This window comes from Typopeltis vanoorti, chromosome 19 (assembly GCF_054136105.1).
Source record: "Typopeltis vanoorti isolate ZY-2024b chromosome 19, IOZ_Tvanoo_1.0, whole genome shotgun sequence".
NCBI classification, from domain to species: Eukaryota; Metazoa; Arthropoda; class Arachnida; order Uropygi; family Thelyphonidae; genus Typopeltis; species Typopeltis vanoorti.
The window spans coordinates 13,347,566-13,363,378 of NC_143567.1; the positions used below are offsets into that span (position 1 = coordinate 13,347,566).

The following is a 15,813-nucleotide window of genomic DNA, read 5'->3' on the forward strand; positions in this document are numbered from 1 at the left end:
AAAAAAAAAAAAAAAATCTCCGAAATAATAGCAACAGTAATAAGGAGAACGACCACATCAAACCGGGGGGGGGGGGGGGGGGACACAAACCACACGTAATGTGTTGAACAAGTCAGACAGCCCCCTAATTGCACACTTGACTACTACGACACTATCAGAACTGTGTTATGGCTAATAGGCATCACACACACAGCTCGACTCTCATGAGTGTAAACGACCTCACCAGCGCCCTAACATACAGTAGCGGAAGTCCATTGTTATTGCAGACAGTAGAGACTATACTACCTTTCCCCCACCTTCCCCCTAACAGGTAAGTTCTCACTAAACAGCGCAGTGAGAAAGAATTTCCCCACTCATAACGTGGACAAATGCAGCAGGCTGTCCGGCAGGTGAGTTTTGCCGCTGCTTTGTTTTTGCGGCTATTCCGACATTAAATACCGATGCAATAGAGAGGGATGCTTTTTACGACCGAACTTCAGACACCGATGAACACGCTACGGGCCACAAGGCGGGTTCCGAAAGGTTATAAACGCCCAGTCGATGTGTGATGTTCCCACACCAGCTTCGCTTTCATGGCGGATTGGCTTTGAAGTAATCTCAAAGGTGGAGAAATGTTGAGGAGGTGGAAATAAATCGAAGGGAGCGTCTTGGCCATCCCATCTGCCACATCCATTTCTTCTCAGGTGGGTAACCGATTCTTGTGGGATTATGTAATGCAATATATAGCAATTTTCATATATAATCTTTCTTATTTTATTAAAATATTGCTTTATTACGTAAAGATTGATTATAATTATTCCCGTGCTCCGAAATCAATGTATTTGTATTTAATTGTGATTCTGATTTCCTGTTCACAATTATTGTATTCAACTGTGATATTATTGCTGATAATGTTAGAAGATATTTGGGTAAACGTCGACTCGAAATATGGTAGGACTAAAATTTTGTTTGTGTGTTATAGAGTATAGTAACTCTTGTTCCCTCTTTAGATGATGAGATAAGAGTTTAACGGATAGGAGGGTTCTAAACTTTTTTTTTTTTTTAGTAGCCAATAGGCGAGTAATTGAAGCCATAATACGAAACCGTTCCAATACTGTGCATTCCTAGCACTTGTTAAATTTGTCAAAAATTTAACAAGTTTTCACCCTTCACATGACCTTGTTTAATGCCACCGTGTGCAATAATGTTATTTCCCCACAAATATTTGCTTTCATTTCTTCTTGAAGGTTAAAACGTGCTGCGAATGATTTCAATATCGACACAGGAATAAACCCAATGTGGAAAGATGTGTTGACACCTTACCAGTTGTTCCTTGTGTCAAATCCATCTGTTTATAGTGCGCGGTCCAACCCACTGATATGCCATTGTGGAATGCGGCTCCACCTGGCGAGAACTGCAGAACTTTGTTCGATAACTTGTCTTCCTGTAAGTCGAGGGGTTATTATTTTGCACGTGGCAAATGCTCTATCAATGCTATTTTGATTCACTGATGATTTCACCTCACAGAAATAACCTTCTTTATTAAGCAAGGTGGTGAATGATTTTTATCGTCCGGTGTAATCCCACCTCCACCTTACTTAATTGGGACAAGTCGACGTTTTTTTTAACATTTCGCCTTCTTATTATTTTATTTTTGCGGAATTGATATAATGATAGTAAAAGCAGTTAAAGGAAATTAATAATGTAACTGTTTGTCCCAGTGGAAGATAGGGACAAACGCTGCCGTGTTTTATTTAATATCTAATACATCATTCAACCCCCCCCCCCCGAGAAGCCCTTCTGCCACACTCTGATTATTACAGGGCATAATATTAACCTTACTAACAAAAACTGCGACTCATTGAATCGTTGCACTTTCTTTCTTTCATGAACCTCTTCTCTGTTCGCCGTTTATCTTCTTTGTAACATTTCCCTGTGATTTTGAGCGGAAACAGATTAATTCTTAACAGAAAAACTAACATTTGCCTTCTTATCCCCGAACATTAATGAAGAAGGGCATGTCGCTAAGGCGAGCAAACAATCAGAACTTCCCCCGTTGCTACAGCAACATCGTTATTATCCGACTCGGACTGTCAACCCGGGCTTAATTCCCCATCAGTCACTGTGTGCTGAAAACGAAACACAGCTAAGAAAAATAAGTTCCGGGAGCGCGCCCTTTTTGCTCTTCTTAGCTCGATGATATAAAGCAGTGATAACTAAAGCAGGCTCTATTAATTCATTGCTATCACAGTTCAAGGATGAGTTCCCGAACATATTGACAACTTAACGAGTGCTTTTTTTTTGTTTTGTTTTTTATTGTGTGCGAGCAAGAATGGAAATTAAAAGGGAATAGTTTTTTAACCTACGTATAAAGCTCCAACAAATACATCGATTAGTTATTGTATTGGATGTTGAACGAAATTTAGCCATTGTTGAAATATCCAACAATATATAGATAGCATTGTTATAATAGTTTGATTTTTTAACAGTGCGTCTGTACAAGTTAAATAGAAATAATTGTGTGCGACTGCACAAATTTAATTGTTTGTGCATCAAAAATATGTCCACGATTAAATTTACGCATACTGTCAAATGAATACCTTTAGTCTGTGCCTTTCATTTATGCAGGTACCCGGATGTATTTCTCCATTTGATTTTTTCCCGTTTGAGGAAAATGAGATGGAGGATTTACGTTCATATAATACCCTGGTTTCTAAATATTTGTAGTGACCACTCCCCCTTTTAATTTGAATTAGAACGGAAGCAACCAAGACTACCGTTTTGTCTGTTAATTGTGTATCATTTAGTGGGTTTGCCTGTTTTGTTAGATCAAGAGTACCTCCATCTCCGTCCAAGACTGGTTGATTAACACACAGTCGAAAGACCATGTTTACATATAAAAATATATTAATTAACATTGAGGCTAATTTGTAGTAAGATTAATGCCTAAAATGTAATATTTAACCTATTTTTGAATAATATAACTGAAAGATTAATAATTTATTCCTTACATTAGTTAATTCATCAAATGAATTTACCAAATCACGTGATACTGAAGTGTAATTAAAACACCGAGTTAGGATTAATGGGCATAACAAAATTTAGTAATGTGGCAAATGAAATAACTTCACTTATATCCTTAAAGATCGGGGGATTGAGGCTTCGAATTCCCACATGGACCACACAAGGAAAATTTAACCGGATATCCTGAATTTAAATGACATTTGTGTGTATACTGGAGTGATGCTACAAGCATAATATTAATGTATTGCTGTAATGTACATAGCTCGGTGTTATGTACATAAAAATGTACATAACACCGAGCTGCAGATAATGTGATTCTTTACCTCCCCTTGATATAGATTTGTACCCCTGTAGGGAACAACCTCCTTATCACTCGTAGTTCGATTTCTGACGTAACAGTTAATGCATATTTGAATTTGAATGAACATTGTTGTAATAATCGCAACAATGTTGATTCCGGTCATTGTTGAATTAATCAACCTAATAACAAAACAATTATTATCAATTTGTCGTATTTCGAGAATGTTATTCATTCGACCAGAAGAGCTAAATTAGCGTGACACCAGGTGTCATCCTCTACACGACACATCGAGAACTGTCCGGCCCATCAATTTCATTCTTACCGACTTGGTCGTGTGTGTATGCCGATTAACAACTTATTTCAAGCCTCGTGTGTGCTTGACTTTCTACTCGGCGACTGCGAAATGATGTTGCTATGCAACGTGAAAAATATGGATGACGCCTGCAGATAGGTTGCCAGTTGCTATGGTGATCTTGTCTCATATGAGCTATGACTGCCATCTAGAGAGCACTGTCGTTACTAAAAGTTCAAATAAAAGTTTAAATTATATAGTTTCTAGTTTGGTCGGTGACGTGTGCCGAGGTGTACATGTGGTTAGTTTCAATAATATTTTTTAACCCACATTATCCCTATTAACGTATTTTTTAAGTTAGTAACAGAACCGGTTAGCTGACTTTATGATACTGTCTACTGTCTAAAATAAAATTGATTATTACGTCATTGTACAGTTTTAACATTGACGCGAGCTCATTTATTAATTATGTCGTCATAAAGACATGAAATGCACAAGACAAATGTGAACAATCAGATCCATATAGTGGTCTGTCTGATTAATTTATTAATAATACCTCGTGTCTGTTTCAAATGTGCAACAATTACCCTGACGTTCTAATTCCTTTCATTTTGATATGACGTAACAATCGCCTTGTAGTAATTGTCAATTGAACAGTACAGTATTATATTTATTGCTTTTTCTTGGCATTTTTGAGTCGATTTCTTCATGCTCTTAAAACAAATATTTGTATTACAAAATACTCATCTATTCCAACATCCAGCTAGCGACGACAAAACGCTAACCACACCATCTAGCTGTGTATTAATGCTAATTAAGAAATTTAACAGCAGAGAGGTTAAATGTTGGCTGATAGCGTCGGTTGCCGTCAAACTACACTAAAAATCACCACCAAATACGCGTCAGAGGCGGTATGGAGAAGGACGGAGCATGGATAACGTAATTTCCCGCTGTTAGTGACCCGAGCGGAAGCAAGGCTAGTCGCGTTTGCCTTCCATCCACTGCTGTCAGTGAAATCGAGTTTCGCACTCTCTCGTTGAACGCCTTCCTCCAAAAGAGAAGAGAGAGAGAAGGGAAAAAAAAATCGATACTAGCTATTCGGCACGAGATATTACACACACTTTCGCGGCCTCGCGCAGTGAGAGAGAAAGTGACGAAGGGGAGAGCTCGTGCTTGGGTAATAACAAACAACAGTTTGCCTCTCGCGTCATTACCAGCTTGATAAGCGTTAGGCTTTCCAACAATAACATTTCCCGGTGTGAATGTCGTCTGCTTGTTTTCATTGTTGTACACCAAGCAACTGTGCATGCGCACTTACCGAGCAGTTCACGGCTTTTTAACAAAGATTCCCATGTTTCAATGCGTGCTTTATTAGTCCTCATAGCGTTTCATTAACTCGAATGCACTTCTTCGTTGGATGGACAACACAAAGCAGGCCAATCGAGTGCTTACTGGGGAATTCTAGGGTCTTGACTATTTACGATAGCACAAATGGACACACGGATGTGCAGGAATCATGACTGTGAAATATATACATAAAAATTAATAAAAAAATAGGAAAAAATCCTTAGCTTATCCAGGGTATGAATATACTATAGGTTTAAAACCCTTTCGTAAGTTATATATATGAATACCTTTATGACGTAGTTGCCCGACAATAATTGTGGACAACCCAACCATGCAACAAAACTAATAATTTAAATTATGATCACACTATATAAGAGTTATGACAGACATTCATAACTCTCAATAGCACAGATTTCCACAACAAACTTACGGAGAAACTGCATTTTAAGGGTGTCCCCATAAAGTGGCAGTCATTACGAATGGAATCCCAGGATATCGATTTGGGGTGGAGGATAAATGGGTTCGTTCCTGAATTCCACAATACCATTTTTTTCCCCAGATTTTTAAGACCACCCTTAATATTTAATAATTGAAAATAAGACCAGGAGAACGCCTACTTTTAACAATTTAACAACGTAATAAATTGTTATACTAGAGCTTCGGCGCGCGTGGCGCGCTTAAATATGGCTTACTTTGTACATTATTTATTGACGATATAACTTGTATATATACATGCAGCACGTATTGTTGCCATGGAAACAAATGTCCTAATGAAGTGTTGTATGAAAATTATGTGCTCTTGATATAGTTCTTCCCACGCTTTTAAGCACATTTATAAATTATTGTTATTATTATTAGCCATAGGGTGTTCACTTGTATTCTAAATTGTAAAACTTGTATTCACTTGTATTCTAAACGTTATTTTTATTTATTTTTTTCGGAAGCAAATGGCTGATAACGTACTTTATTCATAACAATCATACGTTATAGATTCGCCCTTTCCCATCTCGCGCTGTGCTAAACATTGTTAACAGTGAGGCGATGTTGTTATTCCACTTAAAAGCCGGTACTTTAGCTTTCAAATAAAATAATAATAATAAAAAAAAAAAGCATTGTTAGATGGCTCGCTGTTCAGCTTAATGTTTGAAACTGCTGGCAGGTGGCGCTCTGTCGGAGAGAAAAGCGAGATTTGCAGTATGTTACGAGAATCTCCTTCAGGTGTAGCTCTTCCGTGGTTGTTTTGGAGAGCTGCCAAGAGACGTCTGCCCAGAGATGCCTCTGGCTTGCTCCCCGCCAACCCATTCGGGCATTCGCTACGGCCTCTTGTCCGCAACACTCCCTGACTGCAGTAACAAGATACAGTTGTCATGGTAACGTGTATCCGGAGAGGAGAAAGACTGCCCATCTGTTAACGGCTGTGAACGATGCCTGTAACCAACATGACACTGGGAGCTTCACAACACCAGCTTCAATCCTTAAAGGATTATTCCTTACCTCCTTAAGTCTCACTTTTCTTTGCTTGTTCTTGACGGAAAGGGGTATTTTTGTAAAGTGCGCCTAAAACTTTCTGTTTCTTAAAGTGTACGAAATTTACTAAAGTGTTGGAGAGAGAAAAAAAAAAGTATAATTAGCATCCCTTTCGACTGGCCAAGTTTAGACGGTATTAACTCAGACCCAAGCGTTTTAGCAATCATGTCTCAATTTTCGGAAGATAATTGAGCTTTATATTCGCCGATTAGAAAAGAAAAAACTAATTAGAAAAAGGAAAAAAAAATTATAGAACAGAATTCAGTTAACTACCATGTTTAATCTCTAATTTCAGCGATATTTCCATAATGCAATTGACGAGGCAAAAAAAAAAACTTATGAACAATGAAACTTAGCAAATAATACTTGTCACCCGATACGCCATCTAGTGAGCAGTTATTATAATTTGTTTTAACTGATACCGTTCATAATTAATGTAAAAATTAATGAGGAAAAAATTAGTGGATGTGCGCACATGCATGTTTAATTTTTGAAGATCATTGCTGCCATCTAGTGTTAAAAATCTCAATTTTCTTTTATTAATTATTGAAACAGATCTGTCAGAACACATTCTTATACATATGTATGCTTCCGTTTTTTTTTGTTTTTTTTATACGAAACCCACATAACAATTAATGATAATTCTAGATAGTTGTAATTAATTTTACATGTTCAGAAAGTGAGAACAAGGTCGTTTTAAATGAATGGTGACTGCTTAAGAGTTCAAGTCTGATTAAACACACTCATATTTGGCTGAGTATGCTCAGCCAAATATGAGTGCGTTGATAAAGGCCTAGCACTCGGAGACACTGCTAGGCCTTTATCAATAGATAACTTGGGAATTCTGTTATCCCCCTGGTTAATAAAACTTTATCTAGTGTTCACACAGACTTGTATTAACAGGTAGAGATTAATCTTCCACACTCATTAAAAAAAAACGTATTTTGCAATAGCATTCTTGTGTTGTGACGTCATTGTCAGCACAAGGAGTTCGCAATTGTTAATACATTTCAGTTTGGATCACGCGTGTGGGGGAGGAGTGGGGGTTTAGTTATCTATCTTTCTTATGACACGGAAGGGATGGCCAAGAACTAGACAATAAGGGATGGTTTTTGTTTTGTCCCAAGATTTTGTCGTCATAAAACAAATATATTTTAACGTGTATTTTTTTTTTCGATTGTAAAAATAAACTGTACATTAATTTCTGTTAGCCCACCTCATTTTTATTAGCGTGTGTATTTTATTTGATTCATTTTTACGTGTATTTGACGATGTAGTTGGTTTGACCATTGTTGGTAAATTACACAAGCGAATGTAGAAAAGCCTACGTCAGCACACCTGTGAATATATGCCATAATAAAGTAATCTTTGGTCGTTCCTGTCAATGGACACCTGTCCCCTAACAAATACACGGCGCTATCGCAATACAGGTGTTCGGTTTCAAAACAACTGAGATAGCACGAGAGTGGCACCGCAGTGTGCTACCACACCAGTACACCTGCCTGCTGTAGATGAAATAAGGTTTCCACTTAGGCGCTAATATAGTTTTAATATTGCTTCAATTCTTCAGAAACGGTCGAAAATGCAAACTATTGTTTTCAGATCGGCATTCCTGATGAAGTCGAAACCTTTCATCGAAACGGCAGCGAGCAGACAAATGAACTGAATTTTTAAGTTATTTTAATCGCTACCAGAACGCTGTGATTTCAGCCCCCCCCTTTTTTTTTCTCTCCCTTTCCTTATCATTTCAGAAGCACATCCTTTTCAGTTGACAACCCAGTTTAACTGTCACCGCTAGAAACAAATGACTGTTTCCATAGTGATTCTGTACGTGACGTAATGACATTGTTTTAATTGGCAAACATGTTCCGCACGTGTCTCTACGACGCCATTAAGGAAGTGCTAATTATTTCCTTTGTCTTCCTACTAACACTTCAAGTCTTTCTCCAGATGGCATTGGATGTAATTTTTGAGTGAATGCACTCCATTGTCCGATGATTTGTGTAGAAACGGCTGGCATAACTTGACTGAAAAAGCCCCATTTAGAGTAATAAAGAGGAGGGGAAGTGTGTAGATTGCATAAAGAAACGTTTAATCCGCCGATTAAAATAATTCCCATATTTTAGCAATGAATTTATTTGCTAAGAATTTACAATATTTGAGAATTATATTTTCTAAATGAAATAATATTAAGAAATTCTACAAAAAAAAACTGTAGAGAATTACAATAGTTGCTTTTACATTTTTGGGTCTCGTAAATATATAAAAACTGGTACATTTTGTTGTAGTTTATTTCTCAACACTTGTAAGTCAAAACAATGAAACTAAACAATGTTCAGCAGTCAAATCCACAGCACATTATATTGTTCGAGATGTGTATGACTTCATTGTTGCGTATTGCATTATTTAGCAATCAAAACTAACTTATTATTCCATTATCATCTAAATTAGATTTTGACTGACCATTCCAATCGTTCAGTATTATAACAGCAAATATACAATAAAAGTTTTCATATGGGCCGAACTGTTAAATTTAGGATTAATAATAAAATGTTGGTTAGATATTTTTCTGCATAAGGCAAGTTCACTATATAATGGTTGAACCCAAACTGCTGCCGTATAAGAGTACTGGAAAGTTGCGAATGAGATTGAATTCTTGTACATCTGTTGATTTTCAGTACGGGGAAGAGTAACGACATTCCCTCAAGACGGTTTTACGGAAGCAAAAAACCAGAGGTTTACATTCTTTCAACCTCTCCTCGATTACATTGGACGTCACTGCAGTCATCCCGTTACCATCTCTTAACGCGGTGACCTTTGATCCGTAACACTCTTTGCAAGATTACTTGCGCAGTACTAAACTTTTCCATCCGCTCCAAAGTTGCGACAACATTCAGTGAGTGTAACAATCACGAGATACTCCGAAATTGCACCCGGCCTTGACGATCTATTTGTCCTTCTATTGAAATGACGTATATCTCCCCCTCCCCCCCTCCCCGGACCACCTTCTACCAAAAGTTGCGTCATTCAAGGAGGGAATCCGTTCTTTAACACCCCACATTAAATGGGACAATCGCGATTAGTATTGGAGGAGGTGAGGGGGGGGGGTTAATCCACTTAAAAGCATGCGTCACGTTTTCCATCCTGTTTGAGATACTGGAGATGGGTAATAATAATTTCTGTTATTTCGAAGGAAAACTCTGCCACTAGAGGGAGATAACATTCGCCTTACACTCGAACCATGCACATTTAAAAATAAATACGCGGTGAATGATGTTGGTTTTATTGATTGCTACTTTAATAATAATAATAATTGCATTTTTGGAGGAAAAATGCAGTTTTAATATCGCGATTTTTGGTAAAATAAGAAATTTAAAAGACCTTAAAATGTGACATTCGCTGACACCTTTGACGATGTGTTTGTTATAGCGGAGTCATCACTGTTGTCCGATTTAACAATTCCTGTACGACACGACGTCTAAATCTCCTCCGGTGATTATTTTGCTGCACCCAGAACTTATCTGCATCAGCCGTCTTTCTACTTAGACTACAAATTTTCTGTCTCACAAGCTTCGACGTGTGTTCCTTCCCTTTCGATTTCCTCCTGCTGTCATTCCTAAAGTCTAAGTTAATCTCTCTATCGATCCGTACATTTAATAGCCGAAGGTTGTCCAATACATTTTCCGTAAAGTGTACCTGCCAGGTTCCCACAGTGTCCAATGTCTACCTGCAGAACGTAGAAAAGTTCGCGCACATTTGATCGCAGTCGAAGTCGGATAGCACCACCCACCGATCAATAGATGGCAGTTGAATAAAAATGAACCCCGTTACAACATTTACGGTGGCAGCGACCGTGCGCATATGAACCAGCAACGCAAGAGCTAATGAGACAATGTGCTTTCGTTTCCCTGCTGTTTCCATAAACAGCTTGAAGCAGCCAAACAGTTGATGGCCGGCTAGCAGCAAATGTGTTGATGTGTGGTTTCGTGCTAATGCAACAATGAATCATCCTGTAAACTACACGTGTTTCTCACAATTTCGGCACGAGTTATCTCGTGACCAGTCAAGCACTGCTCGTCAGAAGCATAGTCAACTCTCTCTCTGTGTCTGTTGGTCCTAATTAGCAGCCGCGTTCCGAAAAATAAGATTTTCGGTGTTCTGAATGGTGTGCGCGCGAGACTGATGACCAGTCACTGTCATCGCGTGTGCACGCGCGCTAAATCAGTACCAACAAACAGTAGGCAGGGATAATTAGAGTTCTCGGAGAAGTGATTTGTTACAGGCAGTGAGTGATTGCGAAATAAGGAAATCTGTTGGGGAAGACATTTAACATCTTTCTGTTTCTTTGCCCCCCCCCCACCCTTTTGTCTTCTAGAAAGTTGTCGAGAGGGGGCAGAGTACCGCAGCATACTGTGGTGTCTCTTTGTCGAGCAGAAACGGAAGGCTTTCTGTTCGCACACACGGAAAAAAGTGCAACTATGAATAAGGGTCAGTGACCATTCCAAAAACGCATTGAAAGGGTTAAAATATTCATGATGAAAGCCAGGAAAATCCCACCCCCCCCCTATATTTCCCAAAGTCTTCTCAAACAGCGTAAAAAAAAAAAAAAAAAAAGCCTTGCGTGAGCCCGACGACAGATGGCGCTGGTGTTCGAGCCTCTTCCGATGCTTTAAACGGTTGCACACATGAATCGAACATCGGTGGTGAGGGCTGTTTTGTAATTAATAAATATAGTTGGAGATTTCACGATATGCTCCCTTTCAATTAGCCTTTTTCAGTGGACTGGTCGGGAATCCAGGCGTCAAGTTGGATTGGGGGGTGGGGCTATGAATATCCTGCTCTAGTACACGACTGGAATATAAAATTGTTGAGGCCTTTTTAAAGTGTGCGTTAACAGCCTCAGTTTTACTCCTGTTGACAGTCATAAAACAAATCTTGACCGAGATCACGGTTGGGTGCCCAGTGATTCTCTCTCGCTAAATAGCCGACTTGCTGACCCAGAGGATTGGTGTCAGTAGCGATAATACGGCACGTTCGGTTTTGTTTCGGCCCGCTATCTAATTAGGCAAGCCTTTTATTAAACTCCACACGTCATTTCCCTTCACCTTTTACAGCCATTCAGCAGCGATAAATAGCATGAATGAAGCGAGAATAGACTAGAGGGACGGATAGAGAGAAGGAACTCGCGCAGGGGGAAAAAGAAACAGACAGTAAGATTGATGGCTTTTCCGAGAGTCGCCATAGAACAGTGTAAGTTCACAGCGGCCGGCTTTCGCTTCGGATCAGAGACTTCATGGAAGGAACAAATGTTTGTAAGATATCTACACGCTTTTCATAGGAAGAAGACCTAGTTTTTTTTTTGTATTGAACAAGTGCACACTAGTGGCCCCTGGTGTGTACTTGTGTAATTAAACATCGAGGCGTCCTTTTTTTTTCTTTTGTAGTAGTGTGGTTTGTAGCTGTGCAAAAAATGCTTTGAGGGTATCGATCCCCCCCCCCCTCGTCTTAGAATACACAGAGAAAACTTTCAAGAATAGTTTAAATTATATGTGGAAAAATGAATTTTAACGAAGTGGTTAGTTTATAGAATACTGTTTTAATTTCGTAATTTTTTAATCTCCTCCCTATTCAATTCTTTCCCTTTAATAAAACATATATTGTGAGGATAATTCTTCAATGCTTCTGCAAGTTAATTATTTCTTCTCTCTCTTCCTCATTCGTCACTCACCCCTTCCTTACCTAAGTAAAAGACATCTTGCATTTTTAGTCTTTTCTTTCACTTGTGTTTTGCACTCGACCCATTCCTAAACGAATGCTTTAAGCACGAGAAAGAAAGAGAAATATGTCTTGTAGTGACTATCACATCCACACTTCAACTTTATCAACCCCTTGAATCAAACGAAACTTTCAGGTTGATCTACAACTCCAGGAAGTGCGCTGGTCCAAGGAACACAGCATTTTATTGAAGTCCTTTGGTTATCAGGGTTTCGTGATGCTGCTGTACCCACTCTGGTGTTTGTAAGATGCACGAACTTCTTGGCATTAACCCATCTGGACGACGTTGACCCGGAGCTCTGTACCTACACAGTATATATATGGGGGGGGGGGTAGCGCTGGGGGTAACAAGAAGTGATTACATGGCTTTAAATGGCTTCTCTCTGTGCTTTGGCGGTTTACTGGCCGTGGGTCATTGAACAAGTACGATAACCTTGTGAGTTCTACACACACTCGTGACTCCCAACCATCATGTCTACCCTCCCTTCTTTCTGTTAATGAAAACTTCCATTTGATTTAAGCGCCCCCAGTCGGCAGGGGAAAAAAAAAAAGACTACAAACAGACGGAGACAAAACGTCTGCGTTGTGTGAATCATCAGTCCACGTGCGTTACATCCACTCCTGTTCCCCGCGAAGGGTAAACCACCCTACCTTTCGCCACAAAAACAGGACCAGGACATCTGCCAAAAATGACGTCATTAGATTCTGTAGGTAGACCCACGCTACCACCCTTAACCTCCCTTCTTTCACCCCCCCCCCCATTCTCTTGTTCCTCCACATCATCCCAAGCTGTTTTGGGCATCTCCACCACCTTTATGTTCTCAGATGTCTTTTGTCGAGGCAAAATGTTTTTGTTCTAGCGTTAATTTGTTGCAATTCGGTATTCAGATACGACCGAAATCCTTCTGCTCGGATGTTAGGCTTAACACTACAAGTCACCGTAATTGTCTACTAATTTGGATCTTAAGCCTAAATGATACTGAGTGATAGCGAATGTAGACCGTGGCAATATTTCTGGCGGTAGACATTATACCTTCAGATTATAGCATGAAAATTTTTATTTCATACTTAGTCGAGCACTTTCCGATTTATACGTAGAAAATATCCCAACAGACATTAAATTACTTGCGCTCTTGACAGTCTAAACACGCGACAGGAACTACTCGACCTTCCTATTAAGTCTTGGGAAATCCAACACCACATTTTCCTTGTGACACGAGGTCACAACATCGCCTTGAAAATGTGTGCTAATTTCACATAACCCCATCAAGACAAATGAGGTTAATGTATATGTTGTCGTCAAAATCTACATCTTAACAATGCTTTTATTACCCGCTTGTTTTAAATGCAAGACTTTTTTAGGATAAAACCTCTCAAATCTTACTAACATAAAGAAAGAAAATAACTGCGTAGATTCTGATGACTTGCTTCACAGCAGTTTTTTTCCTCTTACAAACTTCGATGGTTTTTTAAGATATAAATGATTTTATGACACGTAGATTCTTTGTTAATACTGTTTGCGCCATCTGTTGGCCATGAACACCGTTACTTCATTTGGATAGACATTGAAGGATAAATCCTCGAATATAAACACTCCGCCAGTGAAAATTACATTTATCATTGTTGTTGTTAAGCAGGAAACTTCAGACAGTAGGTGTATCTCTCCTTAGTTACGAGTGTGTCTGGATATAATTGTCATTTGCTATTCACTACTTAATAAATCCTCATCTTCTCCGATATCAGCAGAGACGGTCGTCATGGCAACAACTGCTTATCTGCAGTGCGCTCGAAAAGGTTACGCGAATCATCGAAAATGGTTTGTTTTTCTTTTGCCCAAACTTGTCTGCTCTATAACTCTTGAGCCTTAAGGAAAAGTCCAGCGAGTCACAGTCAAGATACAACAGCGATCTTGCTCTTGCTGCTGCGTAGTTTTCGGGTTTGTGTACTTTCATCTGATGGAGCAGGTCAAATGTCTGCTTTCTTTCTGGATTGTTTTTCAACTCCTGAAGAAAACGAACCGAATTTTCTACATTGACTAATTTGTTTTGTGTTCTTTAACTTGGCGATATGCTTAATTACTGGCTATTGCAATTAGAATAAGCACTTTATGTTTTTTTTTTTTTAAATCAAGAACTTCCTGATCGTAAGATTCATTACACAGCTCTCTCTGATCATAACCATAATTTACAACAACCTAAGGATTCAAGATGCGCCTTGGTATTGCACTATTATGACAACCGTATGTCACTTTATCTTTTTTTTTTATAAAAGAAAGTGCCTCATCTTTATTTCTGACATACAGAAATAAAGATGAGGACTCCTGCAACTCAAGGGAAATTTGGTAAACCTACACGAGGGCAGACAGATTTTTTTTTTTATTTTTTTTTTATGAGGGAAAAATGAATGTACGCGCGCACATACTTAAACATGGGACTTCATTGTTAAGCGAAATATGGAACTTTGACTAATCAGCTGCCTTGCTGAATTATCCGCGTGAACATAGAGTGCTTCGCTGCCGACTACATGCGCAGACTCAGAACGAACCGACTGTTCATCCAAATAATAATTGACTAAACCAACACTGCAAATCAGAGCTTCCATGAACATTGACTTGAAATATAAATACGAACATATTTAAAGATAGGTTATATACGTTTAACTTGTGGTTCCTCCTCCCCAAATGAACAATTTGTTATTCTTTAGTCTATTGTCCAGTTGAAACTAAAACTGAAATGGTAGCATCTATAATTTTTTTTTTTGAAGAATCCAACACCACATTTCATCAAAATTCGTTCCACCGACAGAAGCAAAATCTATAATATGAAATAGATGGATCTGAATATATTCTTATGTTTTTTGTTGAACACATCTACATTCATATACCTTAAGAAAAGTAAGTTTGAAAGTAAAGACTGACATTTAAATTGATACCTACTCGTTTTTGTTTTGATTATTTGTGGGTGAAAAAAAAAAAAAAAAGCATTGGTCTGTTGACAACCCGTACAGAACACTTAGGAGAAGAAACGTATGGAATTACACTAACAATCAACATGTCCGATTTTTTTTTTTTTTTTAAATGGTTTTTCATGAACTATTAGACGGAAAGAGATGATCAAAATTTAGTTAGCAGGGCGTTAAAAGAAATCGCGCCTTTCTAGCCAAAAAAGTGAATTTTGATTCACTAGAATTAAAATATAACCTGTTTACATAATCAAATTTGATAATTAAAAATATAAAAAAAATTCAAAAATCCATCTCCACCCGAGACCGGATTCCTCGCTTCAGCTAAATATAATTAAAACCCAAGTAATTTTCAAAATTCAAAAATATTTGCATTTAGTCCTGGAATGAATTGTTGATGAGCATTTAAATATATCGTTTGGTTTCCTTTCTGATCCGTGTCTGTTTATCATTAGTAATAAATGTATTTTTTTCCCATTGCAATCCAAGCGAGAAAAAGGTGCACTGCGTGCTGTTTCTCTGGTTCAACGATCGTCGGTCTACCCGAACTATTTCAGGTTCCATTTTTGTGATGAAAGTTTCCTCGATTCGATCTGCAAAAAGGCGT

At 38.4% G+C, this 15,813-nt stretch overlaps 1 protein-coding gene across 3 annotated transcripts in view; it reads left to right on the forward strand.

The window, feature by feature from the left end:
* LOC150095860 (zinc finger MIZ domain-containing protein 1-like) overlaps nucleotides 1–15,813 on the forward strand; it is a 383,815-nt gene that overhangs the window by 131,557 nt on the left and 236,445 nt on the right. The gene's annotated exons all lie outside the window — the stretch shown is intronic.